This window comes from Monodelphis domestica, chromosome 2, assembly GCF_027887165.1.
Source record: "Monodelphis domestica isolate mMonDom1 chromosome 2, mMonDom1.pri, whole genome shotgun sequence".
NCBI lineage: Eukaryota > Metazoa > Chordata > Mammalia > Didelphimorphia > Didelphidae > Monodelphis > Monodelphis domestica.
The window spans coordinates 213,677,468-213,693,741 of NC_077228.1; the positions used below are offsets into that span (position 1 = coordinate 213,677,468).

General features: G+C 36.8%; 1 pseudogene; it reads right to left on the minus strand.

The window, feature by feature from the left end:
• Window positions 1-3,393: 3,393 nt before the first annotated feature.
• Window positions 3,394-4,910, minus strand: LOC100617268 (E3 ubiquitin-protein ligase RING2-like; annotated as a pseudogene).
• Between the last annotated feature and the right edge of the window lie 11,364 nt (window positions 4,911-16,274).

The following is a 16,274-nucleotide window of genomic DNA, read 5'->3' on the forward strand; positions in this document are numbered from 1 at the left end:
AATTCACAGTTCTACCAACAGTGTATTAGTGTCCTTATTTTTCCATATTCCTTGTCAACATTTGTCATTTCCTCCTTTCATCATTTTAACCAATCTGATAGGTATAAGATGAAAGTTGTTTTGATTTGCATTTCTCTGATCAGTAATGATTCAGAGTATTTTTTCATATTGTGATAGTTAAAAGGGACACCAAATTGTAATAATTAAAATTAAATTATGAGGCTGCTAGTAGCTTTATTACATAAAAATAGTGATAGTAAAGAAATGTAGGAAAGAGGTAGGGAGCAGTTTAGCTAAATACCCTAATAATGTTCTGATGAAATGAAGTTCACCTTCAACAAAGGCTCCTTTAGATCCAATCTCCAGCAAGAAGTCTGCGAGAGTCTCTTCAGCAAGAGTAAATATCTCCCTTCAGCAAGAGTCACCAGTGCAGTAGTGTCTCCAGTAAGAGGGTCACCAACACAAGAATGTGTCCAGCAAGAATGGCACCAATACAAGAATGTGAATCCAAATCTGAATGCCCATCTGAATGGGAATTCCAATGGGAATCCAAGTATCCTTTCAGCAAGAGCCACCAGTGCCAGAGCCAGAGAGAGCATCTCCCTTCAGAATCCAAATGGGAATCAGAATGAGCTCTAGCCCCTTGGTCTTGCCTTTATAAGCCATTTTCTCCACCCAATAGCTCTCCCACGTCACACCTCAGGAACCAATCATAGTTTTTTAATTTGCTTGGTACCACAGGGGGGAAGTGCCTATTGGTTTTAACTTCCTTTCACTGTTGGTATGTATATCCTTGCACATCTCAAAGGACCTCAGGTCCATGATTGATTAAATTAAAAGGGAGGGGAATTCCAAGTCCCTGATTGATTCAAATTAAAACAAGGGAGATGAATTCCTTTCTCACAATATGACTATATATAGCTTTGATTCCTTTATCCCAAAACCATCTATTCAGGTCCTTTGACCATTTATCAATTGGGGAATAACTTATATTCTCATAAATTTTATAAAGTTCTCTACATATTTGAGATAGAAGATGTCTGAGAACCTGTCTATAAAAATTTACCCCATTTTTCTGCTTTCTTTCTATTCTTTGTTATATTATTTTTATTTGTGTATAATTGGAATCTGAAATCCAAAACTACAGTTCCCAGCATCCCATGTTCCTTCTCATATTACATGCTGATGTAGGCAGGATCTAAATTTTGTGTAGTCCCACCTCTCACTCTCTCTTCCTGTGATCCCATTTGGAGAAGACACCATGGAGATACCTGCAGAAACTTCACACTGCACCAAAACATCCATAAAGAACTTTGGGATGTATTGAAATTGAATTGTGGGGAGTTGGACACATTTATTTTGAATGTACACTCTTATGCCAAAGGTCACTGCCCCCAATTGGCTTTTTGTCAATACGCCTAGCAATCATCAGTTTTGTTCTCTTTCTCTTTTATTTCCCTTTTATCCCCAAATTATTGTAATCTCCTCTTAGAAAGTACAATATTGTATGTACCTCTAATTGAATATCTTTAGAGATGTAAGTTGGTTATATGTACTGATTCCATGGGAAACTAGGCATATAAATCTGGGAGATTTCTATATGCTTGTTTTCCATGGGAATCACAGGGGGGATTGTGTAATTGGAATCTGAAACCCAGAACTACAATTCCGAGGGTCCCATGGTCCTTCTCACATTATGTGGTGACATAGGCAGGATATAAATTTTGTGTAGTCCCGCCTCTCACTCTCTCTTCCTTGTGATCCCATTTGGTGGAGGTGGTATGAGGTGAGTGGCAGGAGAATCTACTCACATGGCCTTATATTATGTTAGATAATTACCTTTTATTCCTTTACTTCAAGTGATTATTAATAAACTTTATAAAATATAATACTTAAAATATTAGAGATTAATTTAAATCTTACATTTGTACTAAACTTTTTAAATTTAATGTAATTTAAATGAACCATTTTACATCTCACAATCCTCGCTATCCCTTGTTTATTCATAAATTCTTCTCCTATTCACAAATCTATTAAGTAATGTGCTCCATATTCTTCTAATATGCTTGGGATATCTCCTTTTTTGTTAGACCAAGTTGTTTGTCTTTACATTATTGTCATTACTGTATAAATTATTCTGGTTCTGCTAACTTCACTTTGCAAATCATATAGGTCTTCTGAGGTCTCTGAAAAATTTCCTCCTTTATTTCTTACAGGACAGTCCTATCACATGCATATATTTTTAAATACATTTTAAAAAAATTAATTACTTTTATTTCATAAAATACCAATTATATCCTTTAAAAATATTTACTGCTCATTTAAAAAAGTTTTCTGTTCCAAATTTGCTTTCTCCTTTCTTGCCCTTCCCCTCTCTTTGAAAAGACAATTTGATGTCAATTATACATATGAAGTCATACCAAACATATCTCCATATTAGCCATATTGATAAGAAAATATGGACAAAATAAACTATAAAAATAAAGAAAGTAAAAAAAGTATCATTCATTCTGCTTTCAGTGTTCATCAGTTCTCTCTGGAGGTCTAAAGAATCTTTCATCATGGGTACTTTGGAATTGTCTTAGATTGTTGTCTTGATCTGAGTAGCTAAGTTTTTCACAGTTGATCATCCTTAAAATATTGCTGTTACTGTGTTCAATGTATTGTTCACCACACCCTGAAAGTTAGGCATATCATGAAGTTTCAACTTTGAGGTCACCTTTGCATCCTCAGAATCCAGTCCAGTGACCTATATATAGCGAGGACACAGTAAATGTGATGTGAGTGATTACAATGATGGTAATGACATTAATGGACTCATATAAGTCTTCCCAGGTTTTTCCAAAACCACCCTCCTTATTGTTTCTTATGGCGCAATAGTATTCCATCACAATCATCTCTCAAAATTTGTTCAGTCATTTCCCAGTTGTTGGCCATGTTCTCAAATTCCAGTTCTTTGCCACCACAAAAAGAGCTGCTATAACAATTTTTGTACAAATAAATTCTTTCCCTTTTTCTTTGATCTCTTTGGGATATAGACCTAGTAATAACATTGCCAAGAGAAAGGATACGCACAGTTTTATAGCCTGTGTAGTTCCAAATTGTTTTCCAGAATGGTTGGATTAGTTCACAACTCTATCAGCAGTGAATTAGTGTCCTATTTTTTTCCATATCCCCTCCACCATTTATCACTTTCCTTTTCTTTCATGTTAGCCAACCTGATAGATATGAGTTAATACCTCAGAGTTGTTTTCATTTTAATTTCTCAAATCAATAGGGATTTATAGCATTTTTCATGTAATTATTGATAGCTTTGATTTCTTCTTTTTAAAACTACCTATTCATATCCTTTAACCATTTATCTCCTGGGGAATGGCTCTTATTTTTATAAATTTGACTTAGTTCTCTATATATCTGAGAAATGAGACCATTATCAAAGAAACTTGCCACAAAATTTTTGCCCAATTTCCTGTATTACTTCTAATTTGGGGTGCATTCGTTTTGTTCATGCAAAAGCATTTTATTTTTCACCATGAAAACAATGATAATGCATCTTTAATATTAAAGAAATCAGAGGTATAAAAAAAAGTTCCTTTTCCAAGTCATCTTTCCAAAGCTTCTTTGTGCTTCTTTGTTGGCACATAGTAAAGTTCTATGCGTTTGTTCACTTTCCAATATTTCTCTCTTACCAGTTCCAAGGAAAAGGAATCATTTAATACATTGAACTGTCCATTGTCTTTACCAATGTAAACTGCATACTGCTTCTTACTTGCTGCTGTATCATGGTTCAACTGTTTTGATGCTCCCTTGCTCTGAAGCTCTTCTAAAGCAAATCTCATAGCTAGGTACCTGGATAAGTCCTTAATAGCAGCATTGCCTTAAGTCTTTCTATTTCTTGTCTGTGCCTTGTCATCTTTCTCCATAAGAGTGGGATAAGGCCTGAGAACTAATTCAATTTCACTAGCACCATCCATTACTGGATCTGTTGCTACAGTGATATTGATGTAATCAAACTCTAATCCAGAATCATCAGATGTTTTAGTCCTTTTGTTACTAGGTCCTGCTTCTTGATTACTGAGTGTTGCTACAATTTGGACTGTCCCCTTTATCTTCTCTTCCACTGTCATTTTCAATCTGTTGATTCTTGTCTTGTGGAAACTTGTTCATAACTTATATCTTCAGTCCCTCTTCAATATTGTAACTGAAAATTTATGATTAGTGTGTTTGCTGATATTTGTAATGACTCGGATAAATTTTACTAAAGAGAGCATCAAAGTTTGGATCTAGCCTTAGTGATCTTTCAAAAAAGAACTTTTCCTAGTGAATAGGATATTCTTTTTTTTTTAAACCCTTACCTTCTGTCTTAGAATGAATATTGCTTTTGGTTCCAAGGCAGAAGAGTGGCAAGGGATAGGCATTGGGATTTAAGTGACTTGTGCAAGGTCATATAGCTAAGAAGTAACTGAGAACAGTTTTGAATCCTACTTCTCCCATCTCTGGGCCTGGCTCTCAACCCACTGAGCCACCGAGCTGCCTCCAAGTAAGACATTCTTTATTTCCACTTCTGAGGGCTATGATGATAGAGTCTGCATAGAAGTGCTGCAAACACTCTTTTGTGATCATATTATTCTTCAACATATCCATACATATTGGGCACATTAAATCACTATATAGATTTCTAGGTGGTACTACAATTTCAGGTCATCAGTTATTACCTCCTGAGGTGTTTGTTATAATTCATCTAAACTTTGTTCCCATGTTTTGCTTAAAAGTTGAGTTCTATTTGTCTGCACAGTCTGGAACATTATAGTGCCTGCCCTAAGACTCCGTGGTCTCCACTTAAAGCAGCAATCAAAGGAAGATTTAGGGCAGGGGTCCCCAAATGTTTTACACAGAGGGCCAGTTCACTGTCCCTCAGACCGTTGGAGGGCCAGACTATAAAAAAAAAAAAAAAAACCTATGAACAAATCCCTATGCATACCGCACATATCTTAAAGTAAAAAAAAAAATGAGAACAAATACAATATTTAAAATAAAGAACAAGTAAATTTAAATCAACAAACTGACCAGTGTTTCAATGGGAACTATGGGCCTGCTTTGGGTTAAAGAGATGATCATTGTCTGGTTCCATATTTGTCACTGCTAGCCATAACAAGTGATGCAAGTGTGCATCAGTTAGTCTAGATCTGGTTGTAGATTTCAGATGTTTCATTCTGGAAAAAGTCTGTTCACAGACATAAGTGCTGCCAAAGATGGTTGCCATTTTGAGTGCATGGTTCCTGAGATTGGGATATGTCTCAGAGGGGAGAGATGCATAGAAATTAGGCAAGTTGCTTGACTTGACTGTGTCTTTCAGAGAGTCACAATTCTGCAGTTCAGCCAGTTCCATTTGGTAAATTGTATCCACATTTTCTATGTCAATAGAAAATGGATTATGGAAAAGCTGTATGTCTTGTTCATGGAGATGAAACTCTTTAAATCTGAACTGGAACTCCTTTTGCAGCTTTTCCAGCGAAACCACACATGTTTCTTTTGGGAATGCAATCAAGGGGTTTTCCGCTAACAGATTTTGAGTTAAGGGGAGATGGCAGAACATCTTCATAGGCAACATTTAGCTCAGACAGAAATTCCTGAAATTGTCTGTGGTTTAGTGCATCAGCTCTAATGTAGTTAACACAAGATACCACAATTTTCATAACAGGGTCCCACTTCAGTGATTTACTACATAGCAGCACTTGTTGGTGGATGAGTCAGTGTATGGCTATTGGATAAGAATGGTTATGTTTGTCCATCTCTTGGTTAATGCGAGCAATTACTCCTTTCTTAGACTCCACCATGATAGGAACACCATCAGTTGTCACACTGCTAGTTTAGCCCAGTCCAGCTCCAAATCCTTCACAGTTTGGGAAACCTTTTCATAAATATCCTCTCCTGTAGTTGTTCCTTTGATGCTTTGCAGTGCAGCAAGTTCTTCTGTGATTTCAAAATTGCCATTCATCCCACGAATAAAAATGAGAAGTTGTGCAGAATCACAAACATCATTGCTCTCATCAAGTGCCAAGAAAAAATAGGAAAGTTTTCTTGCAGAGTTTTGCAAATGCTGATGCAAATTGTCTCCCATTTCTTCAATCCTTCGTGTAATTGTAGATCCTGAAAGACTAACTGTACTAAATAAGTCTCCCTTTTCTGGACACATCTCTTTGGCAACAAAAAGAAGGCACTCTTTAACAAATTCTTCCTCCACAAATGGTCTGCCAGTGCACGCTTGGCACTGGCAAAATCCCTATTATAGGGATGCCCCCCTAAAAAATCCCTATTATAGGGGCCATTATGTTGTGCCTCTAGGGGAGTATGGGGGGCATTTTACTATGTGAGGGAAGTGACGCATGTGCTTTTTGTATTACAATGCGGATGCAGATGCATCCTGTGCTCCTCTCACTGACCACTAATGAAAGAGGTGCCCCTTCCAGAAAAGTGGTGGGGGTTGGATAAATGGCCTCAGAGGACCACATGTGGCCCACAGGCTGTAGTTTGGGGACCCCTGATTTAGGGCAACTGAGGGCTCCGGCCTCTGAACAAAATGGCATGGCTCTGTGCAAAAACTTTTTAACCTCATGTAATAAAAATTATCTATTTTACTTCCAGTAATCTTTATCTCTTTTTTGGTCATAAATTCTTCATTTATCCATAATTCTCACAGGTACATTTTTCCATGTTCCCCTCCTAATTTACTTCTGATATTCCTCTTTCGATTTAAATCATTTATTAATTTTGACCATATCTTAATGAACAGTGTGAGATGTTGGTCTCTGCCTAGTTTGTGCCAATCTATTCTCCAATTTTTTCCTAGTAATTTTTATCAGATGATGAATTCTTATTCTCAAAGTTTAGATCTTTGGTTTTACCAAACATTAGATTACTATGGCTATTTATTACTGTGCATTATGTACCTAATCTATTCCACTCATCCATTACTCTATTTCTTAGCCAGTACCTCATTGTTTTGATGATTACCACTAATATAGTTTGAAATCTGAATCTGCTAGGCTACTTTCCTTAACTTTTTTTTCTCATGAATTTCCTTCATATTCTTGACCTTTTATTCTTCCAGATAGATTTTGTTACTTTTTCTTTGAGCTCTAAAAAGTAATTCTTTGGGAATTTGATTGTTATGGCATTAAAGTATTAATTAATTTAGATAGAAATGTAATTTTTATTATTTGGTTTAGCCCACCCACGAGCAATTAATATTTCTCCAGTTGTTTGATCTATATTTGTGTGAAGTATTTTGTAATTGTGTTCATATAATCCCCGAGTTTAATTTCCAACTTTTTACCACCACAAAACTAGATTCGGTAAATAATGTACCTATTTTCTTATCGCCTCTCCAGTATTTTTCAAATCTCCTTTTAACTGCACGAGAACAGAGAAGTAGGAAGCTAGCCTGAAGTTATAGATAGCAAGCAGGTTTTCCAGGGAGCAATCCTACAGAATAGGTTCAATCATAGAATGGAATGAATTACTAAATAATACAGAACAGATTTAATTTCCTCAGATTTAACTATTTTGGAGAACAATTTGAAATTATGCCCAAAGAGTTATAAAATTATATATGCCTTTTGACCTAGCAGTACTACTACTCTTAGGTCTTTCCCCCAAGATAATTAGGGGAAAAGGAAAAGAACCAATATGTTCTAAAATATTTATAGCAGCTCTCTTTGTGGTGGCAAAAAAAAAATGGAAATTGAGGGGATGTCCATAAATTGAAGAATGGCTAAACAAGTTGGACTTATTTGAGTCAGAGACAAGATGGCAGAGTAGAGAAAGTATTCATGAGTTCTCTTGATATTTCCCGCCAAACAACTTAAAAACAAAACAAAACACCTTACCTTCTGTTTTAAAATCAATATTGTGTATTGGTTCTAAGGCAGAAGAGAAGTAAGGGCTAAGCAATGGGGGTTAGGTGGCTTGCCCAGGGTCACACAGCTAGGAAGTATCTGAGGTAAGATTTGAACCCAGGACCTCCTGTCTTTAAACCTAGCTTTCAATTCACTGAGACACCCAGCTGCCTCTTCCAATTAACTTTAAAATAATTCTTCAAATCAAATTCTGGGATGGCAGAGCCAACAAATGTCCAGAGTGAGACATTCTTTCAGACCAAGACAACTTAGGAGTTTGGAAAGAGAAATCTGGGAGGAGACTGGTCTGGAGCCCATATGGATGAAACATCAGCTGGGGGGACTACTTGGTAGCAACAGAAGCAGCAACAGCTTTAGGAGCTCCGAAGCCAGAAACAAAGAGCCTGGCAACTGGACAGAAAATGTCTATGGGGGGCCCCTGTGCTGCTACTAAACATAGAACTAGATACTGTTTGGCAACTCCATTGCCTATATACACTTCTGGGTCATATTTCAAAATCATGGATACAGTCATGGAAGCCCTGATGGATAACTGTTTGCCCATCCATTGTCAATACTCGCCTCTGAGGACTGTGACTTGCCCAGGGTCACAAAGCTGGGAAGTGTCTGAGGCCAGATTTGAACTGAGGCAGAGTGAAATGAGCAGAACCAGGAGAATGTTGTACACAGTAACAACAATTCTGTGGAATGATCAACTGTAAAAGACTTAGTTACTTTCAGCAATGTAGTGATCTGGGACCATTCTGAGGGATGCGTAAATTAGACTAGGCAAATGATTTCAAATTGTATCAAATGAACTGTATAGAGTAAAAGGATAGTAATCCTATCCAAATGAAGTAGATACTACCCCCACATAGACCACTACTCTCCAATCTTCTTTAAGCCATTGTGTAATTTATTTGCATTTCAGAGTTTACTCTCTTTATAAGTGTTAATCCCACACCAAATAGGAAATAGAAATAAGATTGATATCTCTTTGAGACAACATAATATAGAACATAAACCCTACCAATTAATAGATAACTAGCTGCTCTGAAATTCTTTTTTTAAAAACCCTCATCTTCTGTCTTAGAATCAATACTGTGTACTGGTTCCAAGGCAGAAGAGCAGTAAGGGCTGGGCTGTGGGGGTTAAGTGACTTGCCCAGGTCACATAGCTAGGAAGAGTCTGAGGCCAGCTTTGAACCCAGGACCTCCTGTCTTCTGAAATTCTTTACCAAATTCTGATTTGACATCACTAAGTAATAGATTTGTATCCTATTTTCATAAATTGTTACATCTTTGTGTAATTATACCTATATTTCAAAGATCTAATCTTATCCATGAATATACAGTATAATTCATAATAGGTATATGACAAGCCAAAGTACTCATCTACTTGGTTGTTTAAGATATAGAAAGGATTATAATTTCAGGTTGAATATCTCATATCTTATACACCTACATATTATTCATTTAAATGTATTCTAGCTCTGGTTTATGAGATAAAGATTTAATATTGAGTTGAAAGGAAATCACCATTATTGATTTTATATTATTGATCATAAACCAAGTGATCATATATAATCCTTTAGGTAGGTAACTGCAACAATGGTTTTTAGAAAGTTAGACCTGGTAATTAAACTAATTGTGTATAAGACATCAATTATAACAAAATAACATTAACCATTTTAGTAGAAAGGATACCGTTTAGTGTATTTTAACGACTAACTAGACTAAGAGCTTCTTTTGGAGGAATAAAAACTTCAGGTCTGTATAGTTATCTGGGAAAGCTGAAACTCATGCAGCAGGAAATAAACTGTGCTCATTTGGAAGGCTGACACACAGCTGGCCTAATGAGCTAATAGGAAAACAACCTTGGCTTGTCCAGGTGAGATTTGATCTTATGAAGAGTTATACCCACTAAAGGCTCCTCGGAGGCTTGTGACCAAAGACAGGCTCCTCTGACTTATCTCCTCCCAGAGTTAATAAGATTGTTGTGGTCTAGAAGCTATAAGATGAATTAAATTTCTTTATAATAATGTATCTTGTCTTGACTCTGTCCTAGAATTTATGAAATATTACCAAAATATTATAACACGTTTTGACATACTCTGAACATTTTGTCTTGTTAATCACTTATGCTAATTAGCCATCAAAAATCTACAAAACAAACTGTTGGTTATCCAAATGGGGTCTTCTGCCACAGGCTGATCATGGTGAGACCTCCAACTTTATTCTCCCTCAATAACAATTGGAATCTTTGGCTCTGGATGATGGCCCAGATATGTTTTTGGAGTCTAATAGTTCATATCTTCTACTAAATACCTGCCATGATTTTAGAAATTTTGGGGGAAAAAAAGGGACAGAGCTATACTAAGGGGAGAATGGTTTCCTAGCTTGTTATCACTTCCAAGCAGGAGACATATAGGTTTAACTGGATGTATTGACAGAATGTTACAGTCAGGATTAAAATTAGTCAGGTCGTAGGGGGCAGCTAGGTGGCTCAGTGGATTGAAAGCCAGGCCCAGAGATGGGAGATCCTGGGTTCAAATTTGACCTCAGATACTTCCTAGGTGTGTGACCCTGGGCAAGTCACTTCACCCCCATTGCCTAGCCCTTTTACTGCTCTTCTGCCTTAGAGCCAGTACTAAGACAGAAGGTAAGGGTTTTTAAAAAAAATAAATAAAATAAAATTAGTCAGGTGGGAAAATTTTCTATTCAAGAGGAAATGTCAGGGGCAGAGTGGATAGAGTGCCAGACCTGGAGTCAGGAGGACCTGGGTTCAAAGCCAGTCTCAGATACTTCCTAGCTGTGTGACTGGGCAAGTCACTTAACCTCAGTTTCCTAGCTCTTCCCATTCTTGGAACCAATCCTAAGACAGAAAGTAAGGATTTGAGAGAGAGAGAGTCATATTGGGGACTGGGGAAACTGAGTCCTAGGAGAGTCCTACCTTAGCCCATGATAGATGTCACTTCTATAGGATTGCTGGCTTCATGGATCATTGGCTTAATAGCATCTCTTGATCATCCCTAGAATCAGACTCAAACTAATATCATTTACATTCCCATAAGATTTACCTTTAAATAGCAAGTTTCACTAATGCTTCTTAGGGCTAGATATAAATGATTTTCATGTTGTATAATAAATTAGTTTATCAATAAAAAAGTACCAGGTCTTCAAAATTTACTCAGTATCCTTTTCTTTGATTCCTTCTGGAGTCTAAGCTCATCCTAGTATATACATCTGCCATTAGAAATTGAGATAATAATTATGTTTGCTCAAAAACCTATAAAACTACTGGCTAATTGCTTAGCTTCCAGACTAACAGATATCGGTCTCTCATACCTTAAAGGAAAAAAGGAAATCCTTAAGACTGGAGTTTAAGACTAAATTGATACAAGATATAACTTCAATATGTACTATTCCATATATAACTTTGTAACTTTCCCAAGTGACAAACAATAAGAAGGGAGATGAGAAAAACAGAATGGAGTAAATTATTGCAAATAAAAGATGCATGAAAGAGCTTTTACAATGGAGAGGAAGATGAAAGAGTTGGGGAGGATAGTGTGTGACCTTACTCTCATTGGAATTGTCTTAGTGACAATCAATTGGGTATAGAAATTGATCATAACCCCCAAGAAAGTAGTATGAGAAATAATATGACCCCTCCTCAATTTTTGGTAGATTCCTGCTCATTTTCAATCAATAATTTTATCCCTATGATTAGTTCTAATCAATATTATTCATTTTAATGTGATTTCATAGGGAGAATGATTAATTACTTATTAGTATCCTCTAACCTAATGCAATCCTATAGGAATAATGATCAGTTACTAATTAACAAACAGTAATCAGAAGTAGCTAGCCATAATTTTAGTAATAGTTCATGGTTTGATGATTATTAGGAACAAGACTCTATCCCTCTCTCCCCCTGAAGTTCTATATCAGACTTTTGCTTAGCCCAATATGATTTTAAGGTAACTGACATTTGTAGATGGGGAGTCTCCACCTGGATGTCACAAGCCTCAATGGAAAGTCCCTTTTAACCAGTATTGCTTCCCTTTGGACCCTAATGAAGCAAGCTGGACCACTTGAAAAAGAAACTAAAGTGGATCTGTTGATAAAGTAGACCTGATGAAAGTGGGTGGCATAAAGTGGGGTTGTAATGTAGGGAAAAAGAGATCCTGCCTGGTGGGGACAGCTGACTGAGGAGCAGTGAAGAGTCAGCTGAGGATTCTGGGAAAGAAAACTGACAGCTGAGAGAATTCTGAGCAATGGTCGGGACTTCCATCTTTGGAAGGATATTGAGAGAGGCATTTCCTGAGGGTCAGAGAGAAATATCTGAAGTCAGGGGAACAAAGAACCTGATTTTCATCTTCCTGTATACACATCTCCAGCTAGAAAATCCTCCACAACCTCCCTCCACTAGTCTCCTACTATTCAAGAATGACCAAGAGTCAGTTGGACTCTGAGGCAGAGCCAATCTGCCCTCTCCTTTAGATCTCTCCTTTTCTTACCTTTCCCTAGTTAAATAATAGAGATATTAGTATAAATTACTGTAGTGTTAAGTGATAAGGAACAGGGTGCTGGAGAAAAGGCTTGAAGCACATGGCCTCTGCAGGCAAGAATCTTTTATTTCCAACAACTGTTGAAGATACATATTAGGGCATTTATTAGGGCATTTCTAATCCCTCCATACTGCTGCCTTAACCCTCCAAACCTTCCATTCCCCAGCTCTCCAAATAAATTTCAGTTTATGTCTATTAGAGGTTGGTTAGAGTTTTCTTGAGAAGATAGAGGTTGGGGGTGTGGAGAACAAGACCAAAGGTGAAATCTTGTTTCATCTGTGACAAGCAGAGATTGTCTCTGGGGTTATAGGGAAGGGTCCAACAACAAAGACCCTCCTTACCCTTGCAAGGGACTGTCAGGGATATTACATCCTCCCAGGAGTTTGAGCCCACATTCAAGACCCGAGGATATAATTTGTGGTGTATCCTTGGGAAGAGAGGTAGACAGATTCTTTCTGTCTCTCTCTGTGTAATCCATAGTTCTAAGGTCAGCTTTCCTCACATCCCTTTGCCTCCATATCTCCCTTCAACCCCTCACTGGAGAAATTCAACCATCCATTGGATTAAATTCTGTTCACCCCTCTCCATTAGTAAGAGGTGAAAGTTCTCTCTTCCATTTTCCTCCTCTTTTATAGGGTGGATGAATTAATTGCTAATATGTCCACCCATTGTTTGGTAGCAATGAGATCAGGGGACATACCAAGAGTTTGGAGCCCACCAATTAGATTCCTTATTGATGCCTGGACTGTCCAAAGGACAGGATTTGGCACTGAAGGGAATAAAAGCTGGACTCTGGAGAAGGTAGGGGGCTCAGGCTGTGAGGAAGGTCTAGGATCCTATTTGTTAGAGGAAGCCAGGTCCTTCTAATAAATAGTTATTGGCTCACAGCTCTACTTCAGTGGTTTTATTACAGATTGAACACATTTGTGGTGTTAGGGTAGGAAGGGAAAGGGATAAGAGAAGTGGGGTGAGGCTAATAGAAAAGAAGGAAAATTGGGGGATTTGATTATGCAATGATTGTTTGCACGCTTATGAGACCAATAATTCAACATTCAAGGGGGATGCCATGTGCAGAGAGAGTGCAGTACTGGTAACAGTCTAGATATGATGCCTATGTCTGGGAAAGGTGGGAAGAGTGACTGGCATGGCTAAAGGTAGGATTCTCTTGACTTGATTTCCTTATTATGATGTTTCCATTTGAACAGTAATGTTTCCTACCTGGTTAAATTCTGAGTCTGGTTTTGGATCCTGGAATTGGAAGTGGTATTTTGTATAAAGTTTAACTGACTCTTAACCTGAATTCAAATACAGTTAAGGATGCTTTAACCTGGTATACCTATATTGAGTCATTCTGTGGCCTTAGACATGGGCCTGGAGAAACAGTTTTGATACTAATCATTCTCCTGCTGTTTCTTCTTATAGCAAATTCCTATTTTCAGGGCAGGAGAACAGTCTGGGTTTTTCATAGAAATACTGAATATATAACTTATTAGATTAATACTAGTACATCTGGTTTACTGTGATAAACTGCAAGTAAAAAAGATCTTGCTGTTTTGATCTGATTTGCAGTCATTCCATAGCCTAAGCAAAAATTAAATTAGTACTTAAACTATCATATATATAAGATTAAGTCCCTGAAGAATCTCATTTTTCAGAAGACTATAAAGGAGCTTGTGAAACAAGAATGTAAATCTGTTCATTTGTGAGCTTAAAGTTCTCTTATGTTTCACAGGATAGAAGTTTCAGTATAATCAATTATCTTAGTGAAGAGTAACATAAACTTTCTTGTATTAAATTAATGGGAAATATGATTTTACTTAAGGTTATTATTTAAAACTGGGATGAGAATCTGAGTGTAAAATGTGTCCTGAAATACAAACTACTAAAGAGCAATCTTAAAGATGTTCCCATTATTTAAAAGGGTTTCTGAGTGCAGTCATCTATGCTTGTGTAATGTCTATGTCCATTTGAACATGGTTAATGATTGAACATGTTTTACTATAGACAACTTGTTTCATATAAGCTATTGTCTGTATACAATTTGGATCTTATCCCAGGTCTTTGTGACTTAAAGTTGAATAAACATCTTTTATACTAATTTATTTGTATAACCCATCGATGAAAAGCATCTTCTTAAAATGAGTACTGCTAGCTATGTATTTATAATCAAGATTAGGTTTCTAAAGTATCCTCTCTGAAAGGATAATTTAGTTGGAAGGAAAAAATATTATGTAAGCAATGAAGTGAAAGAAACATATGCCAAATAATAAGTTCTAGAAATTGGGTTGAGGATTTTACATATCAAATTGCATTGTTTTACAAATTGATAATTGTAAAAAAATAAGATAGAGACAGCAAGTGATAACTGAAATTCTCTGAAGTTTCCATGTGAACTAGGGATTCCTAAATTGATGTCTTCTAACAATTCTATTGTCTATAGGCTTAGAACAAGATCTGAACTAGTTTTCATCATATGATATAGTTGTTGGGAAAAGCTCATGTAGGAGTGTGTATTAAATTGTATTGACAGATTTGGTAGAATTACCAGATGACTTGACACCAGAGAAGAAAATCCCCCTGAAAAAAGACCACTTCAGAGTCACCGGAAGAGAAAGATTAGGAAGGATGTCCAAGGGAAGATATTTCCAGTGACTAGAGAGAATATGGAACATCTGGGACTTGAGATGAAATGTGCTGGTTAACTGAACATTGATGTGGGTTACCAGTTTGCAGGGAGATTTAATGTTATTTGATACTGGTGAATATTATTGTATATTTTGGTTTTCTATTTCAAGGTATTGATGTTTATTAAGCTTCTTATTGACCAGGATGATATGTATGTCGCCCCTCTGAAATTGATACACGATGTATCCTCTAAACATCTTGATCTGTAGCATGCCTTAGTTTACATATAAAGCCTATTTAAGAAGACTTCTCCTTGGGGAAAACATATATGACTCACTCTAGGTCTGTTTAACTTTATGACTTTGATGGAAACATGGGATTATGATTGATTCACAGTACACTTATTTCCTGTTGTGAGTTTTAAGTCCTAGTTTATAGCTACTAGTGCTTACTCAAATTGATTAGAACAATGCAAGTTGGGGATAAGGGTAGATATAAAATTGAATGTGGTACTGAGCCATATATATTTTATTTTGTTGTTCAGTTGTTTCCATTTGTAGACTTAGTACCAAAATGGGGGATTATTATTTTTCTTTATTTTATTCCAGTAACAAATTTGTGCAAAGTTTCCCAAGGTTATATGACTCATATTGTCTCCTTCCCCTCTTCCCTTCCCACTATGGTAGTTGACAAGCAATTCCACTGGGGTTTACATGTAAAATGGGGGAATTATGAAAAAGTAAATTGACTCAGTGACCCATTATATTCCCAGCCCTGAGGATCTATCAGTCTTGAAAGACAGAAGAAGCTTCATTTAGGTTGCCAAGTAAGCAAGTGTTATTAATAAGCATTAATCTGGAGGTTTATTACTAGATTTATAAGCATTTATTAGTAAAGAGAAAGAGAAAAATAGGTTTCAGCCTTTCTAATTTTAGGTAAAAATCTGATCCCCCATTGTGGTCAGTGCTCTGAGTCAAGACCTGCAGAGATGCCTCAATGAGATAAAGGAGTAACACCAGAGAAAGTTAGTTCAAGTCTGATCTTGCTGCTCAAACTGGCTTTTCAACCCTAAGTTCCTTCTATAGATCAGTGGCTTTCAACCATCATGCTCTCTGCCCCCCTGGTAACTTTGGGCCAGAAAGCAGGCTCTGATGTTGGCTGCACCTGGACGCTGGCTC